The sequence below is a fragment of the Procambarus clarkii genome, chromosome 49 (assembly GCF_040958095.1).
Source record: "Procambarus clarkii isolate CNS0578487 chromosome 49, FALCON_Pclarkii_2.0, whole genome shotgun sequence".
Lineage (NCBI taxonomy): Eukaryota > Metazoa > Arthropoda > Malacostraca > Decapoda > Cambaridae > Procambarus > Procambarus clarkii.
In genome coordinates this window covers 19,487,386-19,502,646 of record NC_091198.1, presented here as the reverse complement: position 1 = coordinate 19,502,646, position 15,261 = coordinate 19,487,386, and the positions used below count along the sequence as shown (strand labels likewise).

At 43.2% G+C, this 15,261-nt stretch overlaps 1 protein-coding gene across 2 annotated transcripts in view; it reads left to right on the top strand.

Annotated features, from left to right (window-relative positions):
* The first annotated feature begins 7,186 nt into the window (after window positions 1-7,186).
* The window catches only part of LOC138351343 (guanine nucleotide exchange factor for Rab-3A-like), an 87,926-nt gene continuing 79,851 nt past the window's right edge, over window positions 7,187-15,261 (top strand). Inside the window, exon 1 of one of the 2 annotated variants that reach the window (XM_069303095.1) lies at window positions 7,187-7,350. The gene's annotated coding sequence lies outside the window, so the exon portion shown is untranslated. The remainder of the gene's footprint in view (window positions 7,351-15,261) is intronic. The other variant, XM_069303094.1, reaches the window with a different exon arrangement.

The window sequence follows — 15,261 nt, the reverse complement described above, 5'->3', positions numbered from 1 at the left end:
GCTAATCTCGTCTAGACATTGAAGTTAGAATTAGTTAACCATTAGTTTCTAACTTCTAACCATTAGTTAGAAGTTAGAAACCTGTCTAATGGAGAGAGATTAAAATTCCTAACTTACATTCTCTGGAAAGACGAAGAGTCAGAGGTGACGTAGATGATATATACAATAGGCTGCAAGGCAGTAACAAAGGAGATATTTACATAATATATAAACTAATAAACACACCAACTTAATTTATCAATGACAAAATCCGTAGGAACAGTGATGAGGTTCGAACCTATGCGGTGGGTGTCCCCACGCACACGCCCTAGTCAACCAGGCCACAACATGCTCAAATTAATAAGGCATTCAATAAATCAGCACAAAAGAAACCATTTATACAAGTTACAAAACTATATAGTGTCAGGAGAGGCCCCGGGGAGTCACTGTGTTGGAAACAGGAGTAGTGATTCATGATCAAATTAACAAATAACATTTTATTTAGGAAAAGTACATACATAGATGCAGTTACAAACATATTGTTGGAATTACCGGGTAACAGCCAACGTGGGATTTATTTATTTATTTATTTATTTATTTATTTATTTATTTATCAATATACAAGAAGGTACATTGGGTTTATGATAATACATAGCATAGTATTTACAATCTTGTAAAGCCACTAGTACGCGCAGCGTTTCGGGCAGGTCCTTAATCTAACAGATAATTTTAAGTAGGTAAATTCTAGCAGAATTAATAAATCACTCGGGATCACTCGGTTTATTCAAGCAAGAGTTCTAGACTTGTATATGAATGAGTTTGGGTGCTGTCTGGCATGGGCCAGTAGGCCGCGTCTAGGTTCCTTTATTCTCACGTTCTTAAAAAGCTCGGTTTGGTGTCATACAAGTTGTGTATGAGGGAAATATATTATCGGGGCCGGGGGAAGATCATCACGTGTTTAGGGAGACAATTAAATTTTCTTAAAGTTATTTAATATTTAATTCAATAAGTTATATTAATATCCTGGACTAAGTATAAATCATTATAATTCAACATGCATACTAAATGGTTGAGTTAATAGTTCTGCTGGGTGGTTAATGCGTGAGTATTTTAAGCCAGTAGTTAACTTGAACTACCTAGTTAATGCAGTTAATGAGGTATATCATTGACCGGAACAAGAATTAATCCTATCTTGTTTATTCACGTTCCTAACCAAAGGCGAGGCTGTCCTGTCACCTATCCACTTTCTGACCAGAAACAACAATGTTTAACCTGACTGACTAAGAGATGGGCCACCTCATCAACTGCGCCACATACATATTTCAAACCCAAAACCTGTCGGCATTAATACAACCCAATCTTGGGACCTCTCCTTGGGCATATGGCATAATACTCACTGCACCAGTATATTATGCCATATTCTAGTGCATCGAGTTTTTCACCAGACGACTAGTTTAACTGGCTTCGTCAGGGACGCTCCTCTGGCTGCTCTAATAAACATAAGAGGGGTCAGTCAAGTCCTAAGCCCAGACCAGTACCGCTGACAAGTTTGCTATGAAAAAAGTACCTTAAATATTAAAGAATAGTAGAACAACTAGACAAAATTTTGTTTGTTTAAGAAGTGTCAAGCACACTTCATTAGTGTACTTGACACTTATTAGAGAGGGAAATTATGCCTAAGAACCCTACTGGAGTGCTAGTCGACACAATGGACTTGAGAATGGTTCAGGACGGACCGAAATGTCGGCGTCCCTTCACTTTCTAGTGTCTTTCTAGTCAACACATTTCAGCCACGTTATTGTGACTCCTCGTCTACGTTCTAGGATAAATTAACAAATTAGGCAGTAGAGATAAGAATGGGCAAATTACGTAGTTTCCAGGCTATCATTTTTTTACGCAGTTCCGCATAAAGACAATTACAAGTATCAGGAGTTGCCAGGAAGAGCTTGATGATATTGGCGACTGAGTACCTAACAAACAGGAAACAGTAGCAGACAGAGGCGATAAGTGTGACTGGTGTTGGGTAGAAAAAACAAGACCTTCAAGGATGGTTCCCAACACCAACATTATTCCTCATTTATTTTGATGACTTTACCACTGGGGGTAGAGTTCCATACGTCTAGCTGGTGTCTGTTTGTGATTTCTTGGTATAAAGTTGATGGGCGTTAATACACACACCCGCCATAGCACCCACGCCTAAGAGAGACACGCTCATGGGCGGTCACAGCGCAGGGGGCGTCGACCTCCCGGTATAGGGGGCATCGACCTCCCGGTAAAGGGGGCATCGACCTCCCTTTGCAGGGGGCGTCGACCTCCCAGTACAGGGACGTCTCAAGGTCTAATCGAACGTTTGATTAGACGTTGTGATCATTTACCATGTGACAATTCACAATCGACTTGAGAATGGTCCAGGACGGACCGAAACGTCGTCGCCCCTTCATTTTCTAGTGTGTGGTCTGGTCAACATATTTCAGCCACGTTATTGTGACTCCTCGCCTGCGTGATGATTGCTTAACATTATTTTAATTAAATTAAACATCGGCAGTGATGAGTGGAAATGTGCGAGGGGGAAATTACAGCTGAAATGAGTGAGTGGTGGTGTATACAGATTAGTTAATTAGTGGTGGTGTGGCGCGGGGCCAGCGTTGCTATGGTTACTCCCGCCCAGGCTCTGTTGACACTCATGCACTCACTCACTCACTCACTCACTCACTCACTCACTCACTCACTCACTCACTCACTCACTCACTCACTCACTCACTCACTCACTCTCTCTCTCTCTCTCTCTCTCTCTCTCTCTCTCTCTCTCTCTCTCTCTCTCTCTCTCTCTCTCTCTCTCTCTCTCTCTCTCTCTCTCTCTCTCTCTCTCTTCACAATAAATGAATTAAACTATGCGGTTCTGTATTTATTGAAAGGTTTCAGCTGGCGCTCCCATTTACAACGGGTTGCGGTTCATCCAATAATCGCGTTAGGGACCAAATTGATCACCAGAGGGACGAGGAGCTGGAGCCCAGCCACCAACACCCTTCACTAAACGTTAATACTATTGGTGGTACGAATGTTTGCTTATCGGGCCACGATTCATCAAACATTTAAGAACTCTTACGAAACCTGTGCATCTTTCAACAATCAAGGCGGCTTAGTTTACATTTATTAAATAGTTTATGAGTACCGAAGCACTGAGATGATTGTTTATAATAATAATAGACTTGGGTTGTGAAACATCGAAGCTCGTATACTGTTTAATAAATATAAATAAAAGCCGTTATGGTTGTTGAAAGATGTACAGGTGTCGTAAGTAAATTCGTAATTGGTTGTTGAATCGTGACCTGTATATATATGTTCGTATCGGACCCTGTTGGTTGTTCTCGGAAGGTAAACGACCAGTGTCCTTTCCTCCTTAGGCTTGCTGGGGAGTGGAGCTTCAGCTCTTGTGCCCAGATTTTACGTACGATCTATCCAGTTAGCAAATTTACAAACCTTTTCGGGTTCTCGTTATATCTTTATTTGGATCTGATAAAGGGTATTTACCTATTTATACTCACCTATTTGTGCCTGCAGGATCGAGCATTGGCTCTTGGATCCCGCCTTTCTAGCCGCCGGTTGTTTAAAACAATGACTCCTGTTCTTCTCTATCATACCTAGTTTTAAGGCTATGAACAGACTTTACTTCCACAACCTGTTCCTTTAGTTCATTCCATTTCCCCACTACTCTCACGCTAGAAGAATACTTTCTAACATCTCTGTGACTCATCTGAGTTTCCAACTTCCACCTATGTCCCCTCGTTCTGTTAGTATTCAGTGTGAACATTTCGTATATTTCCACTCTGTCAATCCCCTAAGTATTTTGTATGTTGCTATCATATCTCCCTGCTCCCTCATTTTTTTCTAGCGTCGTCAAGTTCAGTTCCTCCAGTCGCTCTTCGTACCCCATCCCTCGCAACTCGGGGACGAGCCTGGTCGCAAGCGTCTGAACCTTTTCCAGTTTCCTTATGTGTTTCTTCAGGTGGGGGCTCTATGATGGGGCTGCATACTCTAAGACTGGTCTCACGTAGGCAGTGTAAAGAGCTGTGTGTGTACCTCCAGTGTGTGTTGTACAGGAAGCTGAAGGTGTGCATGGAGATAGGCTGCAGGCCGAGCAAGGCGCAACGCACCTCACCCCTGACATTAAAGAGGAAGCCCTCCTCCTCTTCCTTGATCCCTCTCCCTCCCCACCTGCTCCTATCCCCTGTCCCTCTCGTCCCTATCCAACCCCTATACACCCCTCAACCCTCCCCCGACACGCCTATCTATCCATATAACCCAGACTACCCTTTATAACAAGGGATGCGGTAGCTTCACACTTTGTAGCCTAAACTGCATCAGATATATCTTAGGCTATTTCCCTCGCAACACCTCATCTTTCGTCAATATTACTCTGCTTTAACTTAACCCAGTACGTCGTATTTATGACGGATTACTAAGCTTGTTGAGTAAGATTGACTGATACCCAAGAATGGATTCGAGCCCCAAAATGGGTAATTTTTTTTTAGCTCATGGCCATGTCTGTGGTAGAAAATATTTTTACAATGGAATCATTCATTAATACATGCATTCATTCATTCCTGCATTCATTAATACATACATTCATTCATTCCTGCATAGGTTTAAGTGTTGTATGCGTCTGACCAATGACCACAATACCTACATGAGTGCATATGTTGTGTTATGTGGTCAAACACATACCACAACGCAGGTGTTGTGAGGACGAGCCACGGGCAGGTTTTAGGCCCAAATGACTGGTTGTAACTGCGTACTTGCCCTGTCTGACAGTCTCCTGAGCTCAGCATCAAATTATCCAAACCACGTCTCTGTTTACCATCAGAGTGGTTCCCTTATTAGCATCAGTTCTTTGCTGATGAGTATTATGGTCAATAAGTTCTTATTGCAACAGCTGGTAATAGATTCTTGGCAACTTTTAAGCAACCATCATCATCTGCTGCCCTCCACCACCCCCCAGTGTTGTTGTTGGTGAGGTCGATTGTTATTGTTGGTAAGGGTGATTGTTGTTGACGGGACAAGCTAAAAGCATAACCCGGGTGTATTTATGATAAGAATATTGAGATACGATGACACAGACAGGCCTCAGCATGAACCTGGACGAGTCTGTGTCGCCAGCCACAGACACTCGACGTCTCACAGTCCGTGAATACTGACTAGTCTTGCCCCCCCCCCCCACAGTCTGTCATGCGGCGCTCCGGTCTCTCCACCTGTACTCAAGTGAAACGGAGAGAGAAATACTAGACTAATTGGATAATGAGAGAGAGAGAGAGAGAGATGTAGGCTTACCATTCTCTCTTCATCTCCCTTCTGATCTTGGCCTCTTCTGAGGGCGGGAAGGAGAGAGAGAGAGAGAGAGAGAGGAGGTAAATCAATAGCAAGCAGTATGTTAACCTGGGCGACGAGCCTGCCTCTCTCCAACCTCCTCCACTTCCTATTCCTCCTATTCCACCTCCTCCTTGGAATAACATGAATTTAGTGTTGCCTCGACACGAAATAATGTTTCAATTCAACTGCCACATAAACCGTATCTACCACTTGCAACCAGTCTCAGTAGAACCACCTGTTGCTGGTTCTAGAACCACCTGCTGCTGGCTCTATAGAACCACCTGGTGCTGGAACCACTCCACCACCACCTCCATGGGGTCCAAATAATAGGGGGACCAGCCGGTTTAACCGGTTGACAGGGCCAGCCGGATCAACCGGTTGACAGGACCAGCCGGGTCAACCGGTTGACAGGACCAGCCGGATCAACCGGTGGACAGGACCAGCCGGATCAACCGGTTGACAGGACCAGCCGGATCAACCGGTTGACAGGACCAGCCGGATCAACCGGTTGACAGGACCAGCCGGATCAACCGGTTGACAGGACCATACTAGTTGACGGGTGCTCGTATACCTTCAGCAATATACCGGGTGGGGATTGTCGTGGATTACGCCCCTAATGACCCGTGCAGCAGGAGTAGATCACTGAGGATTTACGATGGATTACCAGACGAGACAAAGGGTGTGACCCCCACCTCAACCTGACTACCTCCCTGCTCCCTGGCTTGATGACTTCATTGCTCACTGTTAGAGGACTGTTGCTCACTGTAGAGGACTGTTGCTCACTGTAGAGGACTGTTGCTCACTGTAAGAGGACTGTTGCTCACTGTAGAGGACTGTTGCTCGCTGTAGAGGACTGTTGATCACTGTAGAGGACTGTTGCTCAAAGTATTCAACATTGTTAGAACTCGTTCACTGTTATTGCTCGAGCTGCTTTGTGTCGTCTTATTTAACTGTTGCTCATATGTCCATAGCTCTGTACATCTAGAAATAATTTATTGTTCACCCAGTTGTAATTGGGTACTTGACTGTAAACCAATTGGCGGGTTGTGTTCCAGGGAAAACTGGCAAAGACTTAGCATGAGCTATGGGAAGAGGAAGCCCTCAGTCTCCTAACAGGAGTCAGAAGTCGTCCGCTCCTGTAAACACCTCAGTAAAAAAAAAGTAAAAAATAATTTGTTGTTGGTGTCATCCGTATGGAAAGTTATGTATCAGTAGTATACAATCTTACTTAGAAAGATTGTTTTACTAGTCATTAGTGGGATGATGGCGCAGTTCAGCCACTTACTGTTCTCACCAGGTGATTAGTCTCTACCGGGGCTCACAGAGACCCCCTCTCTCGCTCTCCTTCCTAAGTATTGAAAGACAAGATAAAATTTCGACGGAAATATCGGATCATAAGTCTTTGGTGTTCGCTTGGCGTCCTCCACTCCATCTGTCCTTGTTCCGTCAGTACGTAGCCCGTCCCTACTTTGTATTTATTTATTTATATATACAAGAAGGTACATTGGGTTTGTGAGAGTACATAACATTGGTGTTTTTACATTCTTGCCAAGCCACTAACACGCATTGCGTTTCAGGCAGCCCCTTCGTCTGTGGCCTGTCTCTTCCTCCACATTCCTCCTTGTCAATGTAGCTTCATGCACTCCAAAGCGTACTCCTTTTTTTGATCACTCTCTCGTCCACCCGTCCCATCACGTCCTTCTCGTCCCGTGGTCCGTCCCAGCCTGGAAGAGATCACCCGTCCCAGCCTGGGAGAGATCACCCGTCCCAGCCTGAGAGGGATCACCCGTCCCAGCCTGGCAGGCCAGTGGAATGTTTACGTTTGGGTGTGGGTGTCGTCAGTAGCGAGCTGGACGCCGGTGGTGGAGGGTGTGCGCTCCTGCTCTCTCGTGTACTGCCTTTATCTCGCACATATCTTGTGTTTCTTGTGCCTGGGAATTTTCACATGGTACCTAGTGCAGCTTAGCAGCGTCTTGGCCATACATTCTCGGTGTTATATATGAGGTGAGTGGCATGTGTGGCGATCCAAGCGGATTGTTTAGTGAAATTCAGCTGTAGGGTAAGCGAGTGTCGAGTTATTCACCGTGTAGTGAAGATCTTTCTGATATAAGTCCATTACCAGGACTGATGTAGTCGACACAGCTTATTAAATGGATTCGTCTTAGTGTCGTGTGTGTGTATGGGGTGAATTTCATTCAGTTTTTCACATTTTACAAAGAGGTTGCAATGGTAACCTTTATCCAAGTTTTGGGATTGATGTCTGTAACTAAGGCAGTGTTTGGCGTATAAATTGATGTTTTTAAAGTTTTTTCTGCTGCTTTAAGTTGAACAGAAACATTTGTAGAAATTTGCGTTAATTTATGTTTACCGTCAGATGAACAGGTTGTATAAAATAATGGTTTTATTCATTTTGTTGTCCGCTAAAAGTGCGTGAGTGTGTAACTTGCTTGACACGGAAAATGACTTTTTTGTTACCGATGACAACAAACAAAAACCAGACCTTTATTGTTTGTTGATGAAACTGGTCGTAGAGGCAGTGTGGGCGGATGTTGATAATCTGTTGAATATGACTAAACGCTTCGTCATTGGTTGTTTAATAAGATTCGGCTACTCTGAAGAAATAGTTGCAAGTAGCACGGGCTATGGCGAGCCCGTGGTGGACTTACCTGGTTCAGGAGCGGGGCTGTAACTGTCTCCATGGTTATAACAGCGACAGCTCATTTGTTTTATGTGAACATAGACTAGCCGACACCTCGACATTTATGCATAAATCATGTTTAGCAGTTACAGCCCCGCTCCTGTGCCAGGTAAATCCACTACGGGCTCACCATAGCCCGTGCTACTTGGTTTTTTTTGTTCCGAGTAGCTGAATCTAAAACAACAACAATCCTATCTATTTTATTTAGAAGCAAGATTGTTTATATAATCTTGAAGATAACCTACTTCGTTTTGGACGTAAATATGACCTAACCCGTACTTAATAATATATATTTAACCAACAATCTCCACTTGTATATTATAATGGACATGAATTAATTGAATTCGTGGTCAGATGTCAACTCGATAACACCAGTGTGTGTTGATGACATATCGGAAATAATAACCTTTCTGTCGCCTCAGATTTTTTGGGGGGTTTGATCTGATGGTAATAGTGCTTTTGTAGTGTAAGGTTTTCCTCTTCGGCAATTCTCATACTTATAATGCTTCTGTAAGTTCGATAACTTGATATCATTTGCATCTGTAATGTATTTATTAGCTGGTAAGCCTTGGGTTTAAAGGATATTATTTTCAAAGGGAACGACAGGCACCGCTCCTGTGCCAGGTAAGTTACGGGCTCACCATAGCCCGTGCTACTTGCCCCGCTCCTGTGCCAGGTAAGTTACGGGCTCACCATAGCCCGTGCTACTTGCCCCGCTCCTGTGCCAGGTAAGTTACGGGCTCACCATAGCCCGTGCTGCTGGGAACTTGTTCCGAGTAGCTGAATCTATAACAACAACAACAACAAAGGAGACGAGAGTGGCTGGTGCCTGCGTGCCCACCAACACACGGTAGCGGAAGTCAAACAAGGTCATTCATTCCTTTGTTACAGGTGCCCTCCACACGCTGCTCCCAGCTGCCTGCCCCGGTGGGTACCCACACTGTATATTATTACGAATAAACTTAATAGTATGAAAGGGGGGGTAGAAATAGCCTAAGCTACTTTATCCTTTTGAAATGTAGTTCTATCTTGTCTCAATAAACATACTTGAACTTGAATAGTATAAAAGTCGTCAGCTTTGCTTCCATTTGGCGTTTAGGTTATGAATTCTTTATAAAAAAAAGATGCTATTCTCCATAGATAGGCTGTCGGCCCCTTACCCCATCTCCATGGGTAAGATGTCTTGTTTCATTGGTGCGCCATACAGCCTTTTTATCTGTTTCATTTAATGGTTGTAGAGACGTCGTAGAGACTTAAAGACGTTTCTACAACCTCTAAACCGAACCCGAAGGTTAGATGAATGTCATGTTTATTCGCCACTTATGACCTCTTGATTGATGAAGATTAAGCCACCCAAGAGATGGCACGGGCATGAATAGCCGGTAGGTGGTGGCCCTTTGGAGCCCTTACCAGTATCAATAGCTGATACTGGAGGATCTGTGGAGGTGCTACTGCACCGTATGACCTCTCTATTCCGGCGCTTGATAAACTATTCACAAATCTGGAATTAACCTCAGCCCGAGCCTTGTCGTACAAGTGGGAAAACCTTCCCATCATTTGAATCAGGTTCAAGTAAGTATATTGAGATAATGCAAGACATCTCAATATCTCTCACGGGCTCTTCGTGTCCATGCCACCTCTTCGGTGGTTTAATCTTCATTAATCATATCAAAAGGATAGAGTAGCTTAGGCTATCTCTACCCTCGTTTATTTACGGCCCCTCAAGGGGCTCACAAATCCATACAGTACACAAATATTAATCATATTTTTTATTTCACATTCCAATAGTAATCACCTGGTATACTGTGAGATTTATTATGTTGTACCTCTCATTTCTTGTTCCGGTAAAGGCAGACTAAACACGTTGGAGTAGATGCAAAATGATAATCTTAGGATCCCCAAGAAATGATATGATTGAGATAATGAGGATGAAGTTGAACTTACAAAGTATTGGGGATAGAATTTCGGAGATGTAGCCTTGGGGATTAGATTAATGAGGCGTGAGGGAGGTAATGAAATAATCCTCTCGATTAAAAAAAGTGGGAAGAATGAACAATGCATGTGAAAGCATAATAAGGGAGCGTGTCTGAGATCCCCATGTTGTAAAGTTAGAAAGTATGACGTTCTCCAAGAATGCATTGTATTGCCACAGAAACGATTAACACCATCCTGGGAGGAATGTAAAGTAGATGTAGTAATTTTTCCCTCTATGTTCTCAGACTTAAATTTGCCGTTGTCTGGTAATTCATTAAGAAGCAATAGTACCTTGGACACTCAACATCTTAAAACTTCTTGCTCAACACGAGTGTACTGTGCATCTCGTACAATCAAAGGTAATGCTATTCTTAATTATGTCTTCAGCTTCTGTTTTTTAAACCATTTTTCCCGAACTTTTCTGGCAACATTTTCCACCACATTGGGGTGGACACTGCCATCACTAGTGGAGAGTTAATTTTCCTGTTGACCAGACCACACACTAGAAGGTGAAGGGACGACGACGTTTCGGTCCGTCCTGGACCATTCTCAAGTCGATTGTGTTAATTTTCCTGAGATTCTTCCGTCAGTGATTCTCCATCTTCCTTACTTTCTTTCCCTCCGTTTCATTCCCTACTATACCCCATCTGTTTGTCAAGCTAATTTTTCTAGAGCTTCAACCCTCTTGTCCAACTTCTTGAGGTATATCAAGATTTTACCTCAGAACTGACGACACTGCCCTACACCTCATTATCACCAGGATACACTTTCTCGACTTCATTTCCTACTGCCATTAGGCTGGCCTTAATCGTCGTCGTTTCTTTCTCCCAAACGTTGGGCACAACGTTGTCTCGCCAGTGTTCCTTCCTAGTTCCTGCTGTACGGTCTTGTCTTCCTTCGCAGCTTCCTTTACCCGGCTTATGGGTGCTGGCTTGGGATCCCTGACATCAGATTCAGATTCTTTGTTCAGGTAAAGGTACATACATTGCTTTATATCTTTTATATCTTTTATATTTTATATTTATATATAAAGGTACATACATTGAAGATGAGTTACGAACATGCAGGCGATGAGTCACAATAACGTGGCTGAAGAATGTTGACCAGACCACACACTAGACAACCCGTCCTAGACTCAAGTCCATTACATCCAGCGGTCGACCCCACAGACGCATTCATAAATTTTAATATGCTGTTCATTCAAAACGGGAATTTTCTCAAGTATAAATTAATATTATAATATATTAGCATATTGTGCATATATAGGCATAGGTTAGATTTGGTGTTTAGGTTCTGTTGGTGATTATTTGTTTTTGTAGTACGTGGGTGAAGCATTTATAGCGTTGTGATTCGAACAAGATTCGTCAGTGAAGCACTTGTTCCGGATATGTTCGAACGTCAGCAGTTGTGAGTCGTGTGTAAACCGCTTTTCATTCATAAACAGGGGGTTTGGCGGGTGCATGGAATCACTTTTGGATCTTTGTTTGGAAGACGGGCTGCACTAGAAGGTGAAGGGACGACGACGTTTCGGTCCGTCCTGAACCATTCTCAAGTCGATTGAGAATCATTCTCAAGTCGATTGAGAATGGTTCGATGAGTCTATTGAGACTGGTCCGTCTTAGGAAAGACCGACGAGTTACAAACATAATGTTGGATTTAAAGAAAGAGCTAGTACATACAATACCTAAAGCCACTAGTACGCATAGCGTTTCGGGCAAGGAATGTTGAAGCCCATGTGGGCTTCATGGGACACACAGAGGAACCAGCATTAGCCGTCCGTAAAACAATATTGACACTGCGAGGCTGGGAATTGTAAACTGTGTACAAGTTATCATTGGTATTTTCTTGGGTCACCTTGTGCTCTGGTACACATAACAATCACTTCCTCATACTTTGTGCTCTTCTCGTGCGTGTGCGTCGCTTCTCTTCCTAATAGAGTTGATTAAAATAGTTGTCATATTTGACTATTTTTGACAACTTTGCCAAATATAGTTGGTCGACTGTTGGCAGTAAAGCTGTGACTAATAAGATGTTGATATTTTTAATACACTATTAATATCCCCTTTGTTATGACCATTCATCCACTTGAACACCTGTATCATCTCACCCCTAATTCTTCGCCTTTCTAGAGAATGTAAATTAATCTTTGTCAATCTCTCTTCACACGAGAGGTTTCTAATTTGCGGGATTAACTTTTGTCATCCTTCGCTGGACGCGTTCTAGTGAATTGATATCCATTCTATAGTACAACGACCAAAACTGAACTGCATAATCTAAACGGGGCAGTAGATCTACATGGAGAGTGCGAAAAAATTATATTTTGATAGCAATTAAGAAATATTTAACGAAAGAAATGGTTTTGTTTAAAAGCCAGTGAGGGGCGTGCTTGTGTGATTCCGCTGATAGTGTAGTGGAGAAACCGGCTCTTTCTTTGAAACGAGTTTCTTTACTTACGTTAAATATATTTATTTGTTAATATTTTGAAATTAAGTAATTTTTTAGCTCTTGCGGACAATAGATCCTACCGTACACTTCCAGGTAACAATCCTTGTGATTAGAGACAGAAGACTAGTAGTCTAAAATTGCTAGTTTGGTCCGTACTAATAACGCAGGATCTTAACAAAGTGAAGGAATAGAAAGAATAGTTTAATGTTTACAGATAGACCTTTCCTTGGTATAGACAACCCGGTCGTTTTTCAAATGTGCACTGACTCGTAGTTTCTCGTTCATTCGTAGCAACAGTAGATAGACCTGACGTACAGATTAGTGTTGACCAGACCACACACTAGAAATTGAATAGACGACGACGTTTCGGTCCGTCCTGGACCATTATCAAGTCGATTGTGAATCGACTAGTGTAGTCAACACTGCAGATTAGTGTTGAGAGCATTATGGAAATTGAAATTGAAATAAGTTTATTGAGGTAAAATACACACAAAGGGATGAGGTAGCTCAAGCTATTCTCACTGCGTTCAGTACATACATAGACACACATCACAAACAATAAACATATTACCAAACATTCTGAGAGATAAACATGTACATTTCCTCCTTTACACAAGTAGTATAGTATCAGACATACACATAAATACTTTTATGACCTAGGTATACTGTATAGACAAGCATTATGGACTGTGTAGAGGGTGGAGGTGGGGCGTGAAATTTCAAGACGGGTCAAGCACCTGAGAATACATGTTTGTTTTTCTTCAAGGTCACGATGGCTGCGTACGCGGCTCCACGGGGAGGTATTGGGCCAGAGTTCATGGCTGTGTGGATACATAGCTGGTGGTCCATGATATCACGTTTCGTTTAGATTATCTTTAAAGCTTTAATGTTTATCATATATTCCTGACCGAATGGCGGTATGGGTCGCGATTATTTCACTCTAGTCCGGTAGCAAGTGTCAGTTTGTGGTGAGTGCGTTTTGTATGAGTATTGATTTGTTGGGCGAACGGCAGTCAGTCCTGCTGCTTGATACCTGCTTGATAGGGTTCTGGGAGTTCTTCTACTTCCCAAGCCCGGCCCGAGGCCAGGCTTGACGTGTGAGAGTTTGGTCCACCTGGCTTGGAGCGGCCCGCAGGCCCACATACCCACCACAGCCCGGTTGGTCCGGAACTTCTTTTAGAAAACAGTCTAGTTTTATCTTGAAGATGTCCACGGTTCCGTGATTATTTTAGTATTCCACAAGTGTCTTTTTATAGTTGCTGCTTATCTGATGTGCATTGTGTGGCTTCCTATCATGATAGCTTGCTGATAAGGCCATTAGCGGCGAGAGCGTGTATTTAGGTGGAAATATCAGGTGACAGAAGGGTGGATCATGGTGGTGGACTCTCCCTGCATGCAGGTCAGCGTTCAATCCCCTACCGTCCAAGTTGTTTGGCACCATTCCTTCCCCCCGTCCCAAATCCTTACCCCTTGTAAGTGCTATATAGTCGTAATGGCATGGCACTTCCTCCTGATAGTTCACTTCCCTTCACGGTGGTAGACATCAGATGTGTTGATGTATTACATGAAGCAAAGTGGCACCTCTTGTCACCCTATTCTTAAGGAGTTGACCAATCCACACACTAGAAAATGATGGGACGACGATGTTTCGGTCCGTCCTGGACCATTCTCACACTCGACTTGAGAATGGTCCAGGACGGACCGAAACGTCGTCGTCCCTTCACTTTCTAGTGTGTGGTCAGCCACGTTATTGTAACTCATCGCCTGCATATTCTTAAGGAATTATAATTAAAATAATTATATTCGTTCATGACCTATTACAAGCTATTTAAGCTGCCTACTTTCATGTGGGTCATAACTAAACACTAAAGAAAAACTATCATACAGTTGGGTGTATCTTAGGCCTACTTTCTCCTTCGCCCACTTAAAACTTTCTCGATTGATTGATGAAGATTAAGCCACCCAAGAGGTGGCACGGGCATGAATAACCCGTGAGTGGAAGTTTTTAGGAGTGAATGTAATATATAAAAACTTTGTTGTTTTAGATTCAGCTACAAAGGACAAAGAGTTTCCAAGTAGCACGGACTATGGTGAGCCCGTAGTGGACTCACCTGGCACAGGAGCGGTGTTGTGGGGAACTTTCTCTACCCTCTAGTCATTATATATAGGCCAATCCACTTCACCTCGCCTCCAATCCCCCACTCTCACGGTCCATCCTCTGCCGCTGAGAGCTCTTCTCTTAAACCTGAAGGCACAGACGTGGTAGCGTCATGGCCAGTGTGCTATAGCCATACCCGGTGTCTATATATTATTGCTGCTAGTGTGTGTTATATACACGTTATATAGATATAGTTTACCATTAGACCCACTGCAGGGTACAACCATAATTTTCACAATGTATTTGTAACACAGATCACAATAACGTGTTTGCATCAAATGAACAAATCCACAAGGGCCGTGACGAGGATTCGAACCTGCGTCCGGGAGCATCCCAGACACTGCCTTAATCGACTGAGCTACGACAGGGTAGTAGTTCAGTAGAACTTCGGTTTCAACTTTTACCCTGTCGTAGCTCAGTCGATTAAGGCAGTGTCTGGGATGCTTCCGGACGCAGGTTCGAATCAAAGTCACGGCCCTTGTGGATTTGTTCAATGTATTTGTGGTTCTGTTCTGTCTGCTTCCTGTTGTGATGATTAATTAGGCTGTCCATTAGTTAATAGGTCTATCGGTGGTACTTTGTGGAGTGTTTTATAGGCTATAAAGATTAATTTAGCTCAATTAATATTGAGCTAAAAACC